A 14,833-nucleotide genomic window follows, 5' to 3' on the forward strand; every position below is an offset into this window, starting at 1 on the left:
TCACGGCTAACACGCCCAGACCCCGTGTGGTTTTGCTGCTGCCGTGAAGGGGTCCTCCGACGGTCTTACGTTGGGTTACGTTGTGGCATGTTCAGCAGCTGGAATCTGTCCGAGATGCTCCTGCTTCCGGGCATGGCAGAGCCGGGCACCTCTGTGAGGCTGCAGAAGGCACCCGTTGTCAGAGAATCCCAGGATGTGTCACGGGGAACACACTGCACCTTTATTAACCGCCTCGGGCCCTTGGTAAGTGGCGGAGGGCGAGCCCGGGGGAGAAGCGCGCGCGCCCACAGAAGGACTTGTGAGCCCTCTGTGAGGGATGTTGTGCGTGAGCTCTCGGTCATCGGGTCTCCTGTGTCCCCTCATGAAAGGCACCCGGGAGCCCCAAGCCTCAGTAACTCAGAATGTGGCACTGTCCTGGGATCGGGTCATGGACGGGCGCCCGGCGGGCTCTGTCTGTGCCGCGTGTGACTCTGGATTCGGGGTTGGGAGTTCAAGCCCCACATGGGGCATAGAAATTACTTAAATATTAAAAAAGAAATCGATTTGTGGAAGATGTAAGAAGGTGGAAGGGGGGGTCCCCAAATCCAAAATGACTGGTGTCCTAGTAAGAAGGGGAGGCCGGGACCCAGTGGCCGAGGCCGCGTGAAGACAGAGCAGACGCTGACAGACAATGGAGAGGCAGCGCGGTGTCCCGTCCTGGAGCCTGGGGACAGAGCAGGAGCCCCGACTTAAGACTTGCCGTCCCCAGACCCCGAGGCAAGCGTCACTGCTGTCCTGAGCGCATCCTCTGGGGGATCGGGAGCCGACTGGACTGGCGACTCTCATTGTGTGTGTCTCTGAGGAAATCACGCCACCTCGGGCCGCCCTGGACAACCCTGTGGCCGCGCGCAAACCTCAGGCTCTTCACTGCGTGTGGATCCCTGTTGCCTGGTCACCGTCACCCCGTCCCAGGGCCCGGCCGCCACCGCCCTTCTCCGGGACGACAGAGGCTCCTGGTTCCTGGCCGGGCTCCATGCACCCCTGCGGTCCCCTCTCCCCGTGGCGGCCACACTCGGGTCACTCTCTGTGCCCTCCTGCTGCCTCCTGCCAGCTGCTCCCTCTCTCTGCCTTGCTGCCCGCCTTCTAGGAACAAGGTAAGCTCTAGAGTCTCTGAGAATCAATGCTTGAGAGCAGGGCGTCTGGCTGTGCTCCCTGCACCGCAGCGAGGGGCGGCGGGGCCCACCCGGGAGCCGGGGTCCGCAGGGGTGAGCTCGCCAGATGCCCCAGGAAGCCGTCCAGGTAATTCCGATTCCCACGCGGGTTTGGGAGCCCCTGCTCCCCCGCGGGGGTTAGATAAATATCACCACCTGAAGACTTTGAAGGGGACGTTTGCACCTCCCAGAAGACTCCTTGATGTGGAGATCATTCCTGCTCCCTTCGAGCTCTGCCCAGCGGAGTTCAAGCAGGAATGCGCTCCCAGGCCCGGGATCACCCACCTCCCCAGCCCTGCACCCCACCCCCCACAGGCACCTTGATGGGATTACAAAATACACCAAAACCCTTTTTGTTGACCATACTCGGTGTCAAATACCTGGGTCCTTCCAGGAGACTCATTAACATTCTGTTAATATGTGCATAAAAGGTTGTCTGGGCTGAGCCCAAATACACAGACGGGAAATCAAAGCGAAACGCTTCCCACCTTTTGCTGGCTTCCTCCCGAACAGTTATTGGTTTTAAAACAACTTCCTCGGGGAATTTCCTTTCTGAAAGCAACTCCTCTCCATGTTAAAGGAAAATGACCCCTTATTCCCTCTCCTCAGCCCGTTTCTGACAGGGAGCCCTTAATGAGAGCGGGAGATCGCAACCGGCCGCTTTGGGTTTTTTTTTCCCTGTCCTCTCCTTTTTAAGGCTGCAAGGCGAGAGGCTCTTTGGAGAATACTGAGGAAATGTAGTGACTCAAAGTGACACATTTTGTGCGCAATTTATACGAACGCACAGCTCACACGTATTTGTGTGTGTGTGTGGGGGGGGCAAACAGTCACGGACAACAGACTCAGAGGAAAGAATGAAAAAAAAAAACTTCTCGGGGCTCCTGGTGGCTCAGTGGGTTAAGCCTCTGCCTTCGGCTCAGGTCATGATCCCAGCGTCCTGGGATGGAGCCCCGCATTGGCTTCTTGCTCCGCAGGGAGCCTGCTTCCCCCTCTCTCTGCCTGCCTCTCTGCCTGACTCTCTGTCTGCCTGTGCTCGGTCTCCCTCTCTCTCTCCCTGACAAATAAATAAAATAAATAAAATCTTAAAAAAAAAACCAAAACGCTCTCATCAAATGCTAACCCACACGAAGGAAATGGCGTTGTCCTTGACACGGCTTTACCATTACCATGGATTAAAGATGGGCTGAGAGTAAAAACAGGAAAAACATCAGCTTCTAATGCAAACTTTTGTAATGTTTAATAACCTTCAGCAAATATTTTTGGTAAGTTTTTGATGCATCCAACAAGTCAAAATAGGATTCTTTTTTTTTTTTTTTTAAAGATTTTGTTTATTTGACACAGAGAGAGAGAGTGAGAGAGAGCAAGAAAAGGAGCACAAGCAGGGGGAGCGGGAGAGGGAGAAGCAGGCTTCCCGCTGAGCAGGGAGCGGATGCGATGTGGGGCTCGATCCCAGGACCCTGGGATCATGGCCTTCACCCACTGAGCCACCCAGGTGCCCCTAGGATTCTTTTGACAAAGAAAGTCTGTGTCCGAGATGGATCTCTAGCTGGACCATGGGTGGCCAGGATGACCGGCGGCCTTCTGACCCTTCTCGGCTCTCTGCCTGAGCGAGATGCTCCAGGATCATTCCTCCCGGGAACAGTATTTAACGCCTGTAGCCCCCAGAGGAATCATTCTCTTCCCTGTGTTAGACGCGACGGGAGGGCATACTGTAGTGTGGCCATAGCGACCCCCACGGGGGACGAGCCGGGCCTCCTTACACTCGGGCGGTCAAGGCTCAGCTCCGGAGAGCCTCCAGTACTTGCGGCTACGGGCACCCGCAGACTTTGAAGATTGCATTTATTTATTGTAAGACGGGGGTGGAGGGCAGCGAGCGGGGGAGAGAGAGAATCTCAAGCAGACTTTCTGCAGGGCACGAGGCCCCACACGGGTGGCTCTCACGACCCGACAGCACGGTCCTGAGCTGAAGAACACTCGGGAGCCCAACTGCCTGAGCCGCCAGGCGGCCTGACCTCCCCGACTTGGAAGTCCTCACCCACCGGGCCGCCGACAGGAGAGTCGAACTCCTGCGCGGGTATCCTTCCTGCGCATCCTTCCCGTTGGGCTTTCCTGGCCTCTCCCCTTTCCTGCCTTGGTTTCCTCCTCTGTCCAGGGGGTTGTGGGGAGGGAGGGGCGGCTGGAGGGGCCGGACCGTCCCTGGCTGTCCCTTCCCCAGCTTCTCAGTCCTACCCTTCCTGGGGCACGAGGCCCGGGTCACAGCGTCGCACTCGGAAGCTGGGATTTCTGCGGGGTTTGGGCAAAATGCCTGCTTTCAAATGTATTTTTACAAATCGGCTTCTGAGGGATTGGACAGGTTTCACAGACCCACGTTTCCGCGAGGCGGGAGAGGGTGTCCGACTCCGCATTTCCTCGCCGGCGCATTTGTGGCCCCTCCCGAGGGCCGCTCCCGCCGGACCAGCCGCGCCCGCACTACGAACCCCCTCGAGGGGGACGCGTGTCCTGCGACAAAAGGCGAACTACTCGTTTCCGTCCTGTTTTCCGTGGTTCGGGTGAACGCGCCGCCCTGGAGCGTGACCAGGTGGATGCCGTAGCCCGTGAGGTCCGCGCCCCTCGCGCTGCTCTCAGAGGCGCAGAGACGGAGGCGCGGGGCCCACGCGGCTGTGTGGGGCGTCGGGCGAGGGAGGCGGTTTTCGGCCGGGCCGGAGGGGCCTGTGTCTGCCACGGAGCGGAACCGCTCGGGGGACGCTGGACAGTGTCCCCCGGGCCGGGACGTGCCCTCCTCGCCGGGGTCCGCAGGGTTTTCCGACGACGTCGCAGCTGCCGTCCGGTTCGCCGCGTACTTCCTCGCGGTTATGGGTGTTTTAGGCGTCAGTAACTGCATGGTGATGGGAGTTAGTTGGGCTTGGAAAACCGGCCGTTTCCTCGCTCGTGCGTGTCGCTGGCTTCCCGTCCAGCCCGTCCGTCGTGAGCCGAGCCGGGGCCGGAGGCTCGGCGGGCGTCCGGCGTCCGAAAGCCGCCGCGGTCGGGGCTACTGTGCTACTTTCGCTAAATGGCGACACTTACTCGGTTTTACTTTTTTACGGTTTCGATTTTTCTTCATTGAGCAGCTCCAGACTTTCATATTTAAGAAAATGAACAGATAGGAACGTCAAGTGGGCCGTGGAACTGGCGGAGTAACGAAGAGTCATTCAAGGAGCGCGGCCCGCGGGAGCTCTGGTGCCCCTGACCACCGGCCCTGCCCCTGCCCCATCAAGGCCCCAAGGAGCAGAGTCTCTTTCCTCGTGTTTCGAGATCAGATCTCCAAGTGTGCTTGCTGGGCACCGCTGCCTTTGCCACGGAATACAGAATCCATTTTGTTTTCTTTCCAAGTAGCGGTCAGCGTTGTGTGTCACTTACGATTCTCACCCACTGCATACAGGGTTCATGGATGGTGGCCTTCATCGGAAGGGCAGGAAGTCTCTGGCTTAGAGGACAGAGTGGCAGAGGTGCAGTGGAAAGCTAGCACGGGCCCCGGCCCATCAATTCCCAAGGGCTGAGTTCAAGGTTCCTCTGAACGAGCTAGATGGTGATTCCACGAAGAACCCGGCATGGCTGGTGCTCAGAAGCCCTCCTGAAGGTCACGAATCCTGGCCCGACTCACTCGACAGAGCACTGCACTTTCCAACATCCACCCTCAGAAAGGAGGATCCCCTGTTTTAAGCCTAAAGAGGGTAGATGGTAATCTTGCCCATTTCTGAAATTACCAGCTCAGCTTGGTTACAGAATCAGAGCTGTGTAAACTGGCTCTCTCTTGAGTTGGTAGTTACCAAGATAAAACTGTCAACTTAGAGAAGGTGAATATAAGAAATGTGGATGTTCACTTTTTAAATTTATTTTTTTTTCGGGACGCCTGGGTGGCTCAGTTCGTTAAATTTATTTTTTTCATCATGGCAAGTATAATCTTTAATTCCCATCCCCCACCCCCTATTTTCCCATCCCTCCAACTCCTCCCGTCTGGTAACCATCAGTTTGTTCTCTACAGTTGAAAGTTGGTTTCTTGGTTTCTTTCTTTTTTTTTTTTCCTTTTGCTCTTTTGTTTCATGTCTTCAATTCCACATATGAGTGAAGTCATATGGTATTTGTCTTTCTCTGACAGACTTATTTCATTTAACATTATACTTTCTAGTTCTAACCACGTACATGCAAATGACGAGATTTCATTCTTTTTCATGGCTGAGTAATATTCCATGGTATCTATGGACCACATCTTCTTTACCAATTCATCTGCCAATGAACACTTGGGCTGCTTCCACAGTTTGGCTATTGTTGATAATGCTGCAGTAAACATAGGGGAGCATATATCCCCTCAAATTAATGTTTTTGTGTTTTTTTGGTAAAAACCCAGTAGTTGAATTACTGGATCATAGGTCAGTTCTATTTTTAACTTTTTGAGGAACCTCTATACTGATTTCCAGAGTGGCTGCACCAGTTTGTATTCCCACCAACAGTGCAAGAGGGATCCTTTCTCCCCACACCCTCACTAACACCGTTGTCTCTTGGGTTGTTGATTTTAGCCATTCTGACGGGTGTAAGGTGGTATCTCACTGTGGTTTTGATTTGTATTTCCTTGATGATGAGTGATGTTGAGCATCTTTTCATGAGTCTGTTGGCCATCTACAAGTCTTCTTTGGAGAAGGGTCTGTTCGTGTCTTCTGCCCATTTTTGATTTTTATTTTTTTAAGATTTATTTATTTATTTGGGAGGGAGAGGGAGAGGCAGACCCTATTGAGCTGGATGTGGGGCTGGATCCCAGGACCCTGGATCATGACCTGAGCTGAAGGCAGAGGCTTAACTGACTGAGTCATCCAGGTGCCCCTCTTCTGCTCATTTTTAAATTGGATTATTTGTTTTTTGTACATAGTATATTTTGGACACTCACCCTTTATCGGAGACGCCATTTGCAGTTATCTTCTTCTATTCAGTAGGTTGCCTTTTAGCTTTGTTTCCTTCACCATGCAGGAAGTTTTTATTTTAACATAATCCCAATACTTTATTTTTCTTTTATTTCCCTCGCCTCAGGAGACATATTTGGAAAATGTTGCTAGAGCCAGTGTCGTAGACTTACTGCCTGGGCTCCCTTCTACGATTTTTATGGTTGCAGGTCTCATGTTTAGGTCTTTAACCCATTTTGAGTTTATTTTTGTGTTGTAAGAAAGTGGTTCAGTTTCATTCTTCTACATGGGACTTTCCAGTTTTCCCAACACCATTTGTTGACGAGACTTTTTCCCATTTGAGATTCCTTCCTGCTTTGTTGAAGATTAATTGACCATGTATTAGTTGGTTTATTTCTGGGTTTTCCATTCTTTCCATTGATCTATATGTCTTTTTTTTTTTTTTAAATTACTACCACTCTGTAATGTAATTTAAATCTGGAATTGTGATGCCTCCACTTATTTTTTTCTTTTTTTCAAGATTGTTTTGGCTATTAGGAGCCTTCTGTTTGGTTCTATACAGATTCTAGAATTGTTTGTTCTAGTCCTGTGAACAATGCTGTTGGTATTTTGATACGGACTGCATTAACTCTGTAGATTGCTTTGAGTAGTAGAGACATTTTAACAACATTTGTTCTCTTTCAACTCATGAGCGTGGAATGTCTTTCCATTTCTTTGCATCATCTTGAATTTTTTTCAATAGTGTTTTATAGTTTTTGGAGTACAGTTCTTTCACCTCTTTGGTTAAGTTTATTCCTAGATATTTTATTGTTTTAGGTATAATTGTCAATGGGATTCTTTTCTTTATTTTTTTTTTTTGGATTATTTTCTTAATTTCACTTTCTGTTGCTTCATTATCAGTCTATAAGAAAGCAACAGATTTCTGTACCTTGATTTTGTATCCTGTGACTTTACTGAATTCATTTATCCATTCTGGTAGCTTTTTGGTGGAATCTTTAGGGTTTTCTGTGTATAGTATCTGGTCATCTGCAAATAGTGAGAGTTTTACTTCTTAATTTCCAGCTTGGGTACCTTTCATTCCTTTTTGTTGTCTGATTGCTGAGGCAGGACTGCTAGTACTGTGTTGACCAGAAGTGGTGAGAGTGAACATTCTTGTCTTATTCCTGACCTTAGGGGAAAAACTCTCAGGTTTTCACCATTGAGTTCAGTGATGTCAGCTGTGGGTTTTTCATCTCTGGTCTTTATTATGTTGAATTCTGGTCCCTGTAGGCCTACTTTGCAGACGTTTTTATCATGAATGGACTTTGTTAAATGTGAATAATTTAGTAGGAACTGAGACATAGGTGAAATTACCGGCATCTGGTGGATTTGGGTGGGTTTGGAAGATATCATTAATTATTTTCAGCAAATATTCTTCCCGGTGGGCATTGTTCTATCAATAATTACACTTGAGGAAATTTATATTAAATAGATAATCAATAAAAATATATATGTATGTATAATAGGAAATGATTATAATTAAATTATCATTTCTGGTGCCAGAAATCACTTAATGGTTTTCAAAATAATCAAAAAATATATTTCATTTGCTACTTTGTGTACATTACACTTTGCATAATAAATATTGGTTGTGTGAGCTTTGCTTACAAAGCACCCACAATAATCCATTATTTGATCAAAATGGTGCTTTGTGTCAAGGAACCTAGTCTACAATTTCCTGTGAACTTGAACCCAGTGGAGAAGACTATACCGTGCAACACTGCACTGTAGCCACAAGAGAGTAATCAGCAGTGAGCGAGATCATCCATTTCAGCATGAAATTATTATTTCCTTATTGCCCCTACTCCGGGCCCCGTGCTGTCTGCTCGTCATGGTGGCATTAAGTCTACCTGCATGGTTTTGCACAAACGAGTGCATGAGATGTAGGAACATGCATGTTATTTGTGGATATGTGTGTGGGCTTCAAAATCATACTAGGAAGAAAGATCAAGATCAACCCTATAAATCCTCAGGAGGGCAGCACGGAGGCATTTAGTGACGTCTCTTCTAAATACAGCTTAGTGACCCAGCGCACTCCGCCGTCTGGAACTTTGCTGATAACAGCAACTAAGCCGAATGACCTTAAAGAATCAAAACACGTGTCACAGAGTCCGGGTGCGGCGGGAACGTGGTTACCGATGTGCTGATGGAAAGCGTGAGAGCAGCCGTCACTGACAGCGGACTTCTGCCGTCAGACCCCTCTCAGGACTTCGCACGCATCAGTGAACGTGGCTCCCGAGGAGACCACAGATGGGAGGCACGACTGATTTCAAGCCCATTCCCCAGAGGAGGCAAACGGAGGGACGACAGGGTGACTTGTTACCGTCCTGCTGCTTGTACGTGTCGGAGCTGCACCTGGACCCACACCGGCGCCTCGAGATCCCAGCTCCTAAGCTACTTGACTTGTCCTTGCCGCCTTTCTCATGACCTTGTTTAAAAGCGACCGTGTAAACTAGGCGTTTCCCCTGCAGGCAGGATAGACATTCATTGGACTTTTAATTGTCTTCATAGTCGGCCGATTATCTGATTCTTTTGTTGTTATTGCTTATAAAATATGGTTGTTATGCACACTTCTCTACACTCTTATTTTCCGTCGAGCTCTAAGCCCAGGGCAGGTTAGAACCCGTGAATTAAAACGGTCACAGTGGCCGACGCAGGCAAGCGAGCTGGGCTGTCCCTCTAGTACCCGCAGAGGAGTCATTTGTGGTCCTGGAGTCCTGGCTGCATGTCAAGAAATGTTCCGCTGTGTTTGAAATCCAGAAAGGTTCTGGGCGGGGTCCTCCTGGGGCTGCACACACAAGCCCTTGGAGGCCTGAGACCAGAGGCGAGGGGGAGCTGAGCCCCCCTTGGAAACTGTGCTGAGAGCTCCAGGGCCAACTGGGACCCCAGGAGCACCCTAGAGACGTGCCCCACGCTGAAGGACAGAGCCCCTGGTGGACCTTCTGCAAGAAAGAATCTTGGGGTTTCGTGTCACTAAAGTGCATTGGAGCTTACAGGAGCAGCTGCCAGGGCCGGCAGAGCTGTGAGCCCTGAGGGGGGCCCCCTTCCCTCCCACCTGACCCTGTGCAGCAGTCGGTTGATGGAGCAGATAGCCGGGTGAGGCCGGTGCCCTCAGACTGGCCAGCCGGGTGATGGGCAGCGTGTCGGTCACCAAAGCAGGAGACGGGAGAGCGACCATAGCAGCGGGCACCTGGCCAGCTGCAGAAACCAGTCGCCTGGGGCTGGAGAGGGTCAGAGCGGGCCAGGCTGTGGGCCGACGCGGGAGGTGCTCAAGGCTGGCAACACGGAGCGGATTCCAGGCCTGGGTGTGCGGAACCGCTGGGCCGGGTCACCGCCGCACGGGCTCCTGCTCCTCGCCCTCTGCCCTCTCTGGACTGGGTGAGAGGCTCACCGTTCCCTCTGTCCGTGCGGGCTGGGAAGGCGTTGTCATGATCCCTGCGGAATTGTCGCATTGCGGGAAGAAATCCCAAATTATGGAAGTTTACCTGTTTATTTTTAAAGATTTATTTATTTGAGAGAGAAAGAGAGTCTAGAGGGAGGGAGACAGAACCTCCAGCAGGCTTTCCACTGAGCACCGAGCCCCACGCAGGGCTCCACCTCATGACCCTGAGATCATGACCTGAGCCAGAATCGAGAGTCAGCCTCTTGACCGACTGAGGCACTCAGGTACCCCGCACCCCAAATTATGGATGTTTAATGTACAACAAGCCTGTTACAACCAGCGAGAAGAGATGAGCCGCAGAACAAATGCCGTGTCCTAGCGCCTCCTCCCCTCCCGCAGCTCCGGGGGAAACCGAGCCCTACTGTTTCCTACCAGACCAATGCACTCATCTCAGTGACGGAGGAGAAGTTAGTTTTTGCCTCTTGGATAGAAATGATATAGTCAGACACAACAGTTAAGTTTAACCCAGAAACATTGTAGAAAACTTTATATACAATGAAATAAAACTTCATGTTAAAAGACAATGAAATCCAAAAACAATATATGTGGAAATGCGATGGGAGTTTGCATCCAAAATGCATATGGATTGCTATTAAGGAATATAGAACCGATAATCTGCTAAACAAACAGTCAGCGGGTACTAACAGTTCTGCCCCAACAGCAGCCCTTATGTCTACAGATTATATTATGCTTTTCAGAGGGCATGGTTATGTCCTCTTCCAGATGGCACAGGACAGAGCCAGGACTAGAATCTGACAGGAGGGAACAGAAATGGATTTCTGCAGAAAAACATTCGGCTCCTCTAGTAAATTTAAATTGTAGTCACTTGAGTTATTACTATTTTACTACCAAAGGAGCCAAACTAAAAATCCCTGACACGGGCTGGTACATGAACAATAAATATTTACTGAATGGAAATTAGCTGAATCATGGTAGTAAATGAGTTGTAATAAAATAACTTAAATAATTGTATAAAACTTGCATTATATAGAAAGGCACACACGCAGATTTACAAAATCAAAATACTGAAGTGCACGAAGCAGCGACAGGTGTGTGAAGTACGGCTGTCCATGGTGAGCGCGGGAGACCGCCCCAGCAGACGGCGAGCAGGGGTGAGCTCCCCGTGAGATCCCAGCCTCCTGTCTTAGCTGGGTGTCTGTCTTCTCCCCCAGAAAAAGAAATATCCACTCTAGTAAATCATGTGAGTGCAGACCAGGGTTTGATTTGAAACATGTTCGATACATAATTGCTGAATTAAGTAATGAAAGTCGAACTGGCAGAGTGCCTGGTGCTTGGTAAGTATTCCCTTTAATTATTTCTAGAAATACAAGAGAAAATGAACTAGGTAAAGAGTTAATAATTGAATCATACTAGTTTATTTTATTTATTTATTTATTTATTTTTAAAAAAGATTTTATTTATTTATTTGACAGAGAGAGATTACAAGTAGGCAGAGAGGCAGGCAGAGGGAGAGGAGGAAGCAGGCTCCCTGCTGAGCAGAGAGCCCGATGCGGGGCTCGGTCCCAGGACCCTGAGATCATGACCTGAGCCGAAGGCAGAGGCTTTAACCCACTGAGCCACCCAGGCGCCCCCATACTAGTTTATTTTTTATAAAATTGACTATAATAATATACACTTAAAAAAAAGGCATAGCAAGAAGCTGATGCTTTTTGAAAATATAAAATGAAAAATGAATGCAATGTTTTAAACTTTATTTTTAAATACCGTTACCTAGGCAACCTGACTATCCCACTTGTCTCATTCCCCTCAGCTTCTGGAAGGCTGAAGATTTGTTTCTTAGATTTCTAGTGTAGAAAGAGACCTCATAAATTGTTTTCAGTTTATACCCCTGGTCTGAAGGAATGTGAAACACACATACACACAAACAGGACTTTTTTTTTTTGTAATGCCAAACCTGAGTGTGTAGGACATGGTGTCAAATCCTAGCTCATTTAGCATGTGTTTGTATCTGGGGCACCCGCAGTCGGGATACAATGTAACAGCAATGAGCACCCGACCCTGCAGGTCGCGCAGGGAGCAGCCCAAGGGACATGGACCTGTTCAGTTGTCCCAGGTCGACAGGTAGGTAGGCTCTCTTGTCGCCCTTGCCATCCACAGACGAGAAACAGGGAACACGGAGAGGTCATGGAACTTCCCAGAAACCCAACTAGAAAACACCAGGGCTGGGAGTTGAGCTCTGGAAGTCTGGAGATGGGAGCTCAGCCCAGGAAGAGGCAGAGGCACATTAGCCGGCATAACCTCTAAAATGTGAAGGGTATAACAATAGAGACATAGACGTGATCTCTTCGTGGAAGTAAAGATGATCTCACAGTCTGCTGATGGAACCACAGGCACATGGCCCCTGGGACTCTAGGTTGATAAAACAGTGGGGTTCACACAACGTTGGAGGGAGAAGCACCCCATGTATTCTGTAGCTCACCACATCGGCTCTGGGGTTCACAGTAAATGACCACAAATGGAGTAGCCCATAGAATTTTTTAAAAAAAGATTTTATTTATTTATTCGACAGACAGAGATCACAAGTAGGCAGAGAGGCAGGCAGAGAGAGAGGAGGAAGCAGGCTCCCCGCTGAGCAGAGAGCTGGATGCGGGGCTCGGTCCCAGGACCCTGAGATCATGACCTGAGCCGAAGGCAGAGGCTTTAAACCACTGAGCCACCCAGGCGCCCCAAGTCCATAGAACTTATTCCCTCACAGCTCTGGAGTGGAGAAGTCTGAAATCAGAGTGTCAGTCACTCTAGAGGGCAAAAATGAAGACCTTATGATTCAGAGGAGCCAAAGACGTGACTGTACAACCTTCAGATGATGTCTCCCAAAGATCCTAAGGTCAGGAAATCCAGTCACACAAGGACATTTCAAAAACGATGGGTGAGCCTCAGAGCCTGTCAATCAATTCTGGAGCCTCTAAGGAGCTTCAGAGCATGGGCAGTGTCATCTCAGCGGGATCCAAAGGTAGAGAAGGGGCATCTCAAAACATCTGTGGCTGAAGTCTTTGTTTCATGAAATGAGTCCCATTGATATGCATGGGAGACACAAAGTTTTGAGGAAGTCGCTTCCGCAGAAACCTGCCAGCTTGGGTTTCTGCATTCATTCCTTGGCAAGGAGTGAAGAGGGTACAAAATGAAAGGAGACCCTCCGACTCCCCAGATTCTACCATCAGGAAGCAGGCTGAGAAAGATGCTCATCTGCAAACAGGTGCCACCTTTTGTTTCAAAGCAAGGAAGACTCAGAAAGCAGAGCCAAGAGCCCAGAGGGTGAACCCACAAGAATTATTCCCAGGCCTTGAAACCTCATCAAGGAACTTCCAGCATTGCCCATCTGGCTTCAGAGACTCCTTTAGACTCTGTTTTTCTCTTCTTTGGAGCAGAACTGTCTGTGGCTATTGTCGGCTGCTGGTCCCACCAGTGCGTGCTTGGTGTATTGGGAGTAAACAGCTCTTCTCTTTGGTTTCCCAGACCCAAAGATGGAATTGGGCCCCAGGAGTTGAACTTAGTGATTATACCAGGAGCCTTCTCTGACCTTTGATGTTATTTTGACAATGACATTTTGAACTCTCAGCTGATGCTACAAAGAGAAGAGAATCTTGGGAACCTGGGGAGAGACTAAATGTCTTTTGCATGTGGGAGTCTTATGAACATAGGAGACAGAGGTTAGATGGTGGCAGGCAGACTCCAAGGGGGTCCCCACAATTCTTGCTTCATAGTATTTATGCCTTTGTGTAATCGCCAGCCCTGAATCACAGAGCAGGACATGTGACTTGTTCCTACCCAATGGCATATGGTGATAATGAAGGATGCCACTCTAGGGATGCATATGCTTCCCCAGTCAGACCTCCAGATGAGGATGCATATGCTTCCCCAGTCAGACCTCCAGATGAGGATGCATATGCTTCCCCAGTCAGACCTCCAGATGAGGATGCAGCCCAGCCAACACCTTGACTATGACCATGAGTCTGTGAGCAGGATACCCAGCTAATCCATTTCTATGTTTCTGACTCACAGACACTATGAGGTCATGATGTGTGCAGTTTTAAGTGGCTACAACTGGGGTAATGTGTTACACAGCAATAAATAATGAATGCATGGAATTTATTCCATTTATTCCATTAACACCAGTAAAGAGTGTGATGCCAGTGCACAGTAAAGATGTTAATGGCTACATGGTCCTTCATTCATGAAATAGGTAAAAGATTTTTAAATAATTTTACACATAGTGGCGATTCCTCTATATACTTAGCTCTTAAATTAGTTGATACAATTAGATAAAACTTTAAGGCTCACAGGTACAAAAGGATTATTTAATATGCATTGATTTCCTACTGTATGCCAGACTGCTCTGGGCACATCACAGACAGTGTCTTGCTCTCAGAACAATCCTGGGAGGAATCTATTTTTACTAAGTTAGTTTCTGCTGAAAAAAACTGAGGGTTTGAGAGGTTAAGCAACTTGCCCAAAGCTGTGCTCTGATCTGATCCGAAGTTAGACAAACCCCAAAGATCATGTCCATTTCCTTTAATACGTTGCTTATTTTTAAAGTTTTTAAACTGAAAGTAGGAGATTCTTTCCCCCCAGGTTTATTCATCTATTTGCTTTTACCAGTACATTTTTAAAAGACTGATTTACTTATTTTAGAGAGAGAGAGAGAGAGAACACACGTGTGAATCGGGTTGGGGCAGAAGGAAAGAATCTCAAGCAGACTTTCTGAGCATGGAACCTGATGCTGGTTTCGATCTCATGACCTTGAGATCATAACCTGAACCAAAACCAAGAGTTGGACACTTAACTGACTGAGTCACCCAAGCTCCCCTACCAGTACATTTTAAAAATAAGGATGTTTAATTTTATTTTAATTGTCATAATTGTGTTGAACACACGACAGAGTAGAAATGCACGCACTTTCCTTATTCCCTCACCAAATATTTTTGAGTGTCTTTTATTATTATAAAAATGCAAAATAAGTAATTTTAATTTTGCTATTTGTTAGCTACATTATTTCACTTTATGATTTCCATAAATATTTTCATTACAAAGAATACTGAAGTCTATATTTATCCTAGGTATGAATGAGCAGCAACTAATGTTTACTAAGCCCTTCAAGTATAATTTTCAAAAAGTTAAAAACATGATTCCCACACAAGTAAAAAATGACCACATAGAAAAGATCAATGAAACGAAGGGCTGTTTCTTTGAAAAGATAAGCAAAGTTGACAAAA

General features: G+C 48.2%; 1 protein-coding gene across 1 annotated transcript in view; it reads left to right on the plus strand.

The window, feature by feature from the left end:
- The first annotated feature begins 928 nt into the window (after positions 1–928).
- LOC116587970 overlaps positions 929–14,833 on the plus strand; it is a 70,039-nt gene continuing 56,134 nt past the window's right edge. Inside the window, 1 exon segment of the mRNA XM_032338524.1 lies at positions 929–1,133. The gene's annotated coding sequence lies outside the window, so the exon portion shown is untranslated.

This window comes from Mustela erminea, chromosome 4 (assembly GCF_009829155.1).
Source record: "Mustela erminea isolate mMusErm1 chromosome 4, mMusErm1.Pri, whole genome shotgun sequence".
Lineage (NCBI taxonomy): Eukaryota > Metazoa > Chordata > Mammalia > Carnivora > Mustelidae > Mustela > Mustela erminea.